We start from the raw sequence: 9,823 nt of genomic DNA, 5'->3' as shown, positions 1-9,823 counted from the left end.
CCAGCTGATTTCACCCCGTAAAATGAAATAGAATGGCCACTAATTAGCGCTGTACCTTCTTATAAATAAAATGATCCCTGCAGGTTCTTATAAAAAAAGGAAAAAACAACAACAACAACAGAGTCACAAAATGATTCCAATGGAGTTTCGTGGCAGTGTTGATTCTAAGATATATATCAAGCGCCTTGGAACTGCAGCTGACACGAGAACATAACATCTATTCACTGTCGGTTTTCCCCCGGTTCACTACGCTACCCTACTTCTGTGCGTGGCATTGTGGTTTCAGATACCATTGTCCATTTGTCCCTGCATTGCCATCTATGCGTCCTTTACAACCATTTTTTGTTCAAAAGGCTTATCATCTGTTGGTTAGGTAGGACCACGTACAGAATATCCTCTTATGGGTTTCTAAACTTTGCGACATTATATTGTTCAGCGCGTATGTATTATTTTGGCATTGGATGATTCTCTGTGCTTGATTGTATTGACAGATGAGCTTTGTTAGTTCGCAGCGTGAATTTCCTGACGGTTTACATGCTTCTGCAACAACTTTAGTCTGTTCTTCTGTCGAATACATTTTCTTTCCTTGTTTCAAGTTTGTGATTCACTGTTTTTACCACACTTGTGTTGTATATAGACTTCTCCAGCACAGCATTCAACATGTAAAGCATCCATCTACTGGATTCTCATCTCATCCGTTTCTAACTAATTCCCTCCTTCCAAAACATGAATTTAGATTCAAGTGTGACATTCAGAAGCAGTCAAGATGGTGCAGTTCGCAGCAGCAGACCTCCGCCAAGTTATGGACAAGAAAAATAACATTCGTAACATGTCTGTGGTTGCTCATGTGAACCATGGTATGTCTGCATACCGATGTTTCGATTATGTGCTCCGGTCTTCTATAGCTTGTCCATACTTTATGTGTTCTTTTTTTAACAATTGTTGCTTACTTTGGGTTGGTGTGATATTTTATTGCGCAGCATAGCATGTTTACACCTCTCTTTTTTTTGCTAGATTATAATTTTATCTCTTAAAATACCAGTTGGTCTGAATTTGGCAACGTGGAATTCTTATTAGCTTATTATTGTCTTTAACATGATTTTCAAAGAAAAGTAAAATGCAATTCAGGAGTTGCTAACTTGTTTGTTCCTTTCAGTTAGCGGGTCCGATTATTTTAGAATTCAAAATGTAATTGGTTGTTGTTCTCAAGTAAATGGGTGCGATTATTTCAATAATCAATACGTCACCTTTTTTACTTTGCATTACTGTATATAAGTATGTGGCATTATGCGGTTTAGTTCCTGTTTATGTATGTTCATCAACCAGTTTGTTAACTCCTTTTTTTTGTTACTCCCTGAAAGTTTCTAAGATGTGTGTGCTGTCTTTTCGAATGTGGTCTCTAATTGTGCAATATATGACCTGCTACAATTTTATTTACTCATTGCAGGCAAGTCCACGCTTATAGATTCTCTTGTCATAGCTGCTGGGATTGTTAGACAGGAGGCTGGTGATGTTCCCATGACTGATACCCGTGTAGATGAAGCAGAGCGTCGTATTTCCATCAAAGCCACCGGAATCTCTCTTTTGTATGAAATGAATGACGAGTCACTCAAGGCTCACAAGGGTGAGAGAGATGGGAACAAATACTTCCTCCGTCCCAAAATACTTGTCGAAGAAATGGATAAAAATAGATGTATCTACAACTAAAATACATTTAGATACATCCATTTGTCCGACAAGTATTTCCGGACGGAGGGAGTACTTGATTAACCTTATTGATTCACCTGGGCACGTTGATTTTTCTTCTGAAGTCACAGCTGCTCTTCGTATTTCTGATGGTGCTCTGGTGGTAATTGATTCTATCGAGGGTGTCTGTGTGCAAACTGAAAGTGTGCTGTGCCAAGCTCTTGGTGAGATGGTTAGGCCTGTACTTTGTCTGAATAAGATGGACGAATTATTTCCTGGGCTTCAAGGTGAAGTTGTGAAGCATAAATTTACAGGTGAGCAAACATACCAGATTCTGAACAATGCCATTCAGAATGCCAATACCATTGTGGCAACACATGGAGACGCCCGCCTTGGAGATGTCCAGTTCTACCCTGAGAAGGGAAATGTGACATTCTCTGCTGGATTACACGGCTGGGCTTTTACGCTGACTAGCTTTGCTAAGGTGTATGCTCCGAAGGTGGGTGTGGAAGAATCTTATATGGTTAAGAAGCTTTGGGGCGACAACTTTTATGACCACACCACAAAGAGATGGACCAAGGAGAAGACCCGTTCCAAAACTTGTAAAAGAGGATTTGTCTTGTTCATCTATGATCAAATCGAGAGAATGATCCAAGCCTGCATGGAGAATCAGAAAGATGAATTGTGGAGAATGTTGCAGAAGGTTGGGGTGAACTTGAGGGATGATGAGAAGAACCTAACAGGCATGGCTCTTGTGAAGTGTGTCATGCAAACTTGGCTCCCAGCCAGTACTGCTCTGCTTGAGATGATGATCTTCCACCTCCCCTCTCCATTACAAGCACAGAAATATCGTGTGGAGAACCTGTATGAGGGCCCCCTTGATGATAAATACGCAGAAGCTATTAAAAATTGTGATCCTGAAGGTCCTCTTATTCTGTACGTTTCCAAGATGGTCCCAGCATCTGATGTGGGCAGCTTCTTCGCGTTTGGTCGTGTCTTCTCTGGAAGGATTGCAGCTGGCATGAAGGTCCGGGTCATGGGGCCTTCCTATGTCCCCGGCATGCAACTGATTTATACGTGGAGTCTGTCCAGCGTACCATTATATGGATGGGAAAGAAGCAATGTGACGTTCCGGATGTTCCTTGCGGTAACACTGTTGGATTGATTGGTCTGGATTCGTGCATAACAAAGAGTGCTACCCCGACAAGCGAGAAGGAGGTTGTTGCACGCCCAATCAGAGCGATGAAGCTCTCTGTATGCCCTCTGATGTTTGTTACAGTTAACTGCAAGGTTCCGTCTGAGTCTCCCAAACTTGTACAAGGTTTGAAGCGTCTGGCGATGTCTGATCATGTGGTTCTGTGGAGCCAGGTAGAGCCTGGTACCTTTACGGTTGCTGGAGTGGGAGAGCTTCATTTGGAAATTTGCTTGAAGGATCTACAGGAAGACTTTATGGATGGTGTTGAAGTTGTTGTTTCCAGTCCGCCTGTTGCTTCCTTCCGTGAGACTGTCCGCAAGTCTTGTGATCCTGTGGAGAGGAAGTCCAGAAACAAGCAAATCCAATGCAGCTTGTCTGTGGTAGCCCGCTCCTTGGATGAAAACCTAGTCGAGGCTATTGAAGATGGTCGCTTGGGTCCACGTACTGACCATGCGGTACGATCTGAGATCCTTGCTAAGCATGGTTGGGATAAGGATCTCGGTGATAAGATTTGGTGCTTTGGTCCTGATGCTGTTGGCCCGAATGTGATTGTTAATAGGTGCAATATAATACAGAATCTGGAGTTAGCGAAGAAAGTTATCGTGGCTGGCTTTGAAATGGTGGCAAAAGAAGGCGCATTGGCAAAAGAAAAGTTGCATGGCATATGCTTTGAGGTTCATAATGTTAATATACATGCTGATGAAGCTGTGAGAGGTACAACTGCTCGTCTCAATGAGATGGTTAGGACAGCACTTATCGAGTCTCAGCTCGCCGCCAAGCCAAGGCTTCTCGAACCCACCTACATTGTGGCGATCCAGTGCCCTAAGAGTTCCCTCAGCACTATCTACGGAATTCTCCACCAGAGGAATGGTTCTGTGCATGAGGAGTTTGTGAGAGAAGGCACGATGCTACACATCCTGAAGGCTTACGTTCCAGTTTATGATTCCTTTGGCCTCTCCAAGGCAATCAGTGCTGCAACATCTAAGCTGGTCACCCCGCAGTGTATTTTTGGATATTGGAGCGACATGTGCTCTGATCCTTTCCAGGCAAATGCGCCAGCTGGGCAAATGGTCTTGGATATCCGCAAGAGGAAGAAGATGGGCAGGCCCTCTTTCCAGAAGTAGCTCCAGCTTTCCTTGCTTCAGTGTATGTTGTTGTTATCTGACATCTTCCGAGGTATATTATCTACTAATTGATGTTCAATTACTTAATATTGCTCCTGGATATGGTATTAATACTTTTGATACAATACTTGTGGCTCTTTGATGCCGTAAGTATGCTGAGGTTTAGCAACATGCTGAAATTTGTATCTTCAGGTCAAGCAGGCACAATTTTCTTGTAGATATGCCTGCCTAGCTTAGATTTTGTGCTGCAAGTAAACACATAATCCTAGTTAGATTTGTCGCAGAATTTGTTTGGGAGACATATCTCCTGATTTGGTGGGACTTCAAGGGATTTTGCAGGTTCTTTATGCAAAGCAGGGGAATCAATAGCCAGATCTGGGGGGTTTTTTTTCTCTTGTTTGGACTTCATACTCTGTTAGGAACTTTGATTGTTTTTGTTGCACCGAACCAAATAGAGAAATGCATAGTTTTGTCCTGATTTAGCTTCAGATAATGTCAGAAAAGCAAATTGGTCTTGTTCTACCGCAGATGTTCCATTTAGCATGATTAGATCGCACATGTTTTCAAATTGTCATGTTCCTTTGGACATTTGAGTGATGAAACGATGTTGATGCCACAATGCTCGCATGCCTTGCGTTTTCCCCGCCCAAGCATGCAATCCCTTGAGATAAAGCATGACTGATAGTTGCAGTCACAGGCGTGCACTAGCAAACTGTTTAGTGCTACTGCTCGAAGCCGACTTTGCTGGTAGAGCAAGGCAGCTCGGTTGGTTAGTGAGGCCGGCAGCTTTCTGTTGTTCATCTAGTACTAGAGGTCACTGTGAAAAACAGTGTCCAGCCTGCTGTGCTGGCAGGAGCATATGATAACATCACTGCCAGAAAGTGCAGGGCTATTCAGTTATTCACTGTGCTATGTGTATATATGTCTGTGTTTGTGCACACTTTCTTCAGTCCACGCAGTTATATTTTGTGGTGCATTGCAGCTCATCCATAGTATGTGATATGATGTCGTGTCTGATTCGGATTCTGTGGTTTCCCCCTTTGCAGTGCGCTCTTCTCGTTGCTAGTATGCAGTGCTGGGGTTCGCTTCACTTGATCGATCGTCGATGGCATCTATCACCCCCTGAAGGGAACGGAGGGGCTGCTGCTCCCCCTAGCTAGGTGGATAGGTCTAATGGTAGCGAGCGAGTGTTAAGAAGAAACTTTCACACCGAGCTGAACTGTTTAGCGTCGTCGCTGCCCCAAGTGTTAACAAGGAACTTAATTGGTGTCAATGTACCTGATGTCGCGTCGCTGCTCAGCAATGTACCTGATAGCTGTAGAGGATTTTGCTGCTCTACATCTCCTTCCTTATCGACTGCCCTACTCTTTGCTGAATACTAGTGTAACATGCCATGTGGCAAACCCGCTTACAGACGCCGTTGCTCTGCAAGTGCTAGCTGTAGAGGATTTTGCATGCTGCTCTACATCTCCTGATGGACTGCCCTAGTTTTTGCTGAATGTTTGATTCCGATTTTCGCCAGTACGTACTAGAACTGATCTCAGTGGATGGAGTCTGTCTGCTTGTGTCTACTCTATCTTCGATCGCGGTGCCATCCACCCGCCGTCCAACATGCTGTGAGATGCGTGCTTAGCTCCTACATCTCTTGCTTTTTCTGCACACCCCCGTTTTTTTTCTCATTCTAGTTTTCTCTCTCCACCTTCACCAAGTTGGACAAAACTTTTTCTTTTCATCAAGTTTTGATTGCTCATTACGCTATGACACGTGGTAAACGGGAGAAAACGTATACTAAAATGTTTGACTGCATCCCACAAATATTCGAATAGTTCTTGTTTATTTTCATAAAATTTAGGTCACATATATCCAAATGATTTGAAGCAGAATTCATGAGATTTTAAGCACATTTTTAAAGAGAAGAAATCACGTTCAAAAAAGGACCCGGGTTTTTATAAAGTGTTTTCTAAAAGCTTGATATGTCTACCCGGGAAACCGGTTCACAATAGTGTGGTAGCAATGGGGGGAGGCTATTTCGCGTGGCTAGGCTTGGCTGGTCAATTCGGACCAGTTTTAATTTTGTTTTCATTTTTAGCACTTTCCCTTTTGGCAACTTTTGAACAAATGTGTGTCTAACTTTCAGAAAAATGCAGAGCCAGGCTTTGGGGTTTCAACTTTTTGTGGAAATTTAAACATGAAGTTTTGGGGAATCAATCTTTTAAAAAGTTTCAACTTGTTGGACAATTGTGTCTAACTTTCAAAAAAATGAGGGTTGAAAACTTTGAAATCTGGGAAACCTCCATTTTTTTTTGAAGCTTCAGGAGTAAAATAAATAAATAAATCACAATGTAACCTTTGGAAGACTTTTACAAACTGCCAGCACCCTGAACTTGCGGAATTTGAAATTTCGTAATTTGTGAACGTTTTAACAGGGAATTTTTTTTAGAGAAATAAAAACCGCATGCATGCGTGAGAGAGTAAAACATGGGCACTTTTCGTCGTCAATAAAAACAAGAAGAAGAAGAAGAAGAAGAAGAAGAAGAAGAAGAAGAAGAAGAAGAAGAAGAAGAAGAAGAAGAAGAAGAAGAGTACATTGTAGGACCCCGCAATATAAGGTACTGGCTAGGCGTCAGGTGACCGGAAATTCAATTGTAGGACCCCGCTCTATTCTGTCCCAGCAAAGGTAACTCGCGCGATGAATGATTCACTGACGGCCGAGTTTACTGAGATGGAGATAAAGGCTGCACTGGATCACATTGGGGACCTCAAGGCTCCAGGACCTGATGGTATGCCGGCGGTGGTGTTCAAAAAATATTGGCATCTCATGGGGAAAAACATAGTCGAGGAAGTGATGAAGGTGCTAAAGGGAGGGGAAATGCCGCAAGGGTGGAATGACACGACAGTGGTGTTAATACCAAAAGTCAAAAACCCCTCGCGCATAAAAGATCTAAGGCCGATCAGTCTCTGCAATGTGTTGTACAAGATCATATCCAAAGTCCTAGATAATCGCCTCAAGCTAGTCTTGCCACAGATAATTTCAGGTAACCACAGTGCGTTTGTACCGGGGAGATTGATCACAGACAATATCTTGATGGCCTATGAGATCTCGCACTTTCTGATGAACAAGAGAGGGGGGAAGGAAGAGTTTGCTGCGGTAAAGGTGGATATGAGCAAAGCTTACGATCGGGTTGAGTGGTCGTTCCTAGGAGCAATGATGATCAAGCCCGGGTTTGACAGGCGTTGGGTGAGACTTGTGATGCAATGTGTGACAACTATCAGGTACCAAATCAAGGTGAACAATGACTTCTCAGAATAGTTTGTGCCATCTAGAGGACTTCGACAGGGCGACCCAATATCGCCTTTGTTATCTGTGCAGAGGGGATGTCTGCTCTGCTCAATGATGCCCAGCGGAGAGGAGCCTTAAGTGGCATACAAATCTGTCCCGGTGCGCCCTCTATATCGCACTTGTTCTTTGCTGATGATTCAGTAATGCTCATGCGAGCCAAAGCAAGCGAAGAGGAGTTGCAGCAATTACTGCACCTATATGAGCAATGCTCGGGGCAGTGCATCAATCATGAAAAGTCAGCGATCATGTTCAGCAAGAACTGCCTTCCATAGTCCAAAGATGCGGTGAAGGCCGCCCTTGACATATCGAGCAAGGCTTACAATGAGAAGTATATGGGCCTACCGGTGTACATTGGACGGTCTAAGAAGAAAGCGTTTACATATCTGAAGGACGCCATTTGGAACAAAATGCAAGGATGCAACGAGAGAACTCTGTCAAGGCAAGGCAAGGAGATTTTGGTGAAAGGGGTGGCGCAGGCGATCCCCACCTTTGCTATGTCCGTTTTCTATCTGACCAAGACACTGTGTGATGAGATTAGTGCCATGATTGCCCGATATTGGTGGAGCCAGCAGGATAAGGAGAATAAAATTCACTAGATCGGATGGCCGAAGCTCACAAGGTCTAAAGGAAGAGGTGGGTTCGGATTCAGAGATATCCATGACTTCAATGTTGCTATGCTGGCCCGCCAGGAATGGAGACTGGTCCGGGAACCAGAGAGTCTCTGTGCTCAACTTATGAAGGCCAAATACTACCCCCACAGTTCGGTGCTGGAAGCAGGAGAGAGCTCTAACATGTCATATGCTTGGCGTAGTATCTGCCACGGGATCGAGCTGGTAAATAAAGGTGTAATATGGAGGGTAGGAGATGGGCAAATATCAGGATTTGGGAGGACCCATGGATCCCGGGGGCTTGGTCCAGGAGAGTGATCACACCAAGGGGTGGCAGTTTGCCTACCAAAGTCGAGCTAATTCATCCAGGCATGGGTCAGTGGGATGTTGAGCTCGTTCACGACACTTTCTGGGAGGAGGATGCATCCTTGATACTACAGATGCCTCTTCGCGATGGTGCAGTCGACTTTGCGGCATGGCGCTTCGTCTCCAAAGGTGTTTTCTCGGTCAGGCAAGCATATAAATTGAAAAGAGTCCTGGCGAAAGCTGGAGACGGAGGTGCTGGAGACCCCCAATCTGAGGTTGGCAAGCAACCTGAATGGGGGTGGGCAGGAGAAGTGGAAAAGAATATGGCGCGTGTCTTGTCCGGGGAAAATCAAACACTTCATGTGAAGGATGGCGCACAATACCCTAGCAACCAAGGATATATTATGCAGAAGGGGCATGAACATTGAGGATCACAAATGCTTCCTATGCAACTCTAGGAACGAAACGGGTAAACACCTCTTTGTGGAGTGCCGGGAGATCAAGCATGTATGGAGGGCTCTTAGCCCTGAGCATGTCCGGCAGCAGCTAGTAGAGTGCGAGTCAATGGGGGCGGCAATGGACATCCTCTGGCATCTCACAGAGAAAGACCGAATGCTGGTTGTTGTCATGTGGTGGCAATGGTGGCTGCAGCGAAACAAGGTGCGAGAGGGGGAGAAACCGATGGATCATAGCCAGTTCGCCTGTAGGGCTGCATGCTCGATGGAAGAATTTCAGGGCTGTTTTAGCAAAAATGCCAAACCCCATGCAACACTCCAGCGTTGGCTCCCACCGCCTGTCGACGTACTCAAGCTCAACGTCGATGGAGCCCACACCCCAGGCGCGCGGTCAGGTGCGTGGGGAGTGATTGTACGGGACTGTGATGGCGTCGTGGTTGCTGCTCGTGCGGGCCAAAGCGACCATGTGGCGGACGCCTTTGGAGCTGAGCTGACAGCAGTACACAAAGCACTGGATGTGGCAGCGGAGGTTGGCACGGTGCGAATAATTGTCGAAACCGAAGCTCTCCTGGTGGAACAAGCCCTCAACAGGCGGGGCCTGGATTTCTCTAAGCAAGCACATATGATTGAGGACCTCAAGACCCAAATGAATCTCTGGTTTGCCTCATGCAACAAAGTGATCCATTGTAGAAGAGAGGCAAATATGCCGGCTCATCACCTAGCCAGACTAGGATTTATCTCTCCCTAATGGAGGAGTGCTTGTATGTGATGATGATGTGCCAGCTCTTGTAGCTGAAGCTGTAATGGGCGAGCTAGCCCAAAACGTTGCGTAATAAAGCTTAATGCTTGCTCTAAAAAAATAAAAAAATTCATCGCCTATTGGATGATTTTGCCGAGTTTTCCTTGATGCGGCACTGAGGATTCCAAGTGCTTTTGCCCAAGTCTTTGTCGAAACCGATGCTCTCCTGGTGGAACAAGCCCTCAACACGCGGGGCCTGGATTTCTCTAAGCAAGCACATATGATTGAGGACCTCAAGATCCAAATGGATCTCTGGTTTGCCTCATGCAACAAAGTGATCCATTGTAGAAGAGAGGCAAATATGCCGGCT

The 9,823-nt window shown here is 45.1% G+C and overlaps 1 pseudogene; it reads left to right on the top strand.

Moving 5' to 3' along the window:
• Nucleotides 1–750: 750 nt before the first annotated feature.
• On the top strand, nt 751–5,522 carry LOC123084831 (elongation factor 2-like; annotated as a pseudogene).
• Nucleotides 5,523–9,823: the final 4,301 nt, after the last annotated feature.

The sequence above is a fragment of the Triticum aestivum genome, chromosome 1B, assembly GCF_018294505.1.
Source record: "Triticum aestivum cultivar Chinese Spring chromosome 1B, IWGSC CS RefSeq v2.1, whole genome shotgun sequence".
Lineage (NCBI taxonomy): Eukaryota > Viridiplantae > Streptophyta > Magnoliopsida > Poales > Poaceae > Triticum > Triticum aestivum.
This window is presented reverse-complemented; position numbering and strand designations above follow the sequence as displayed.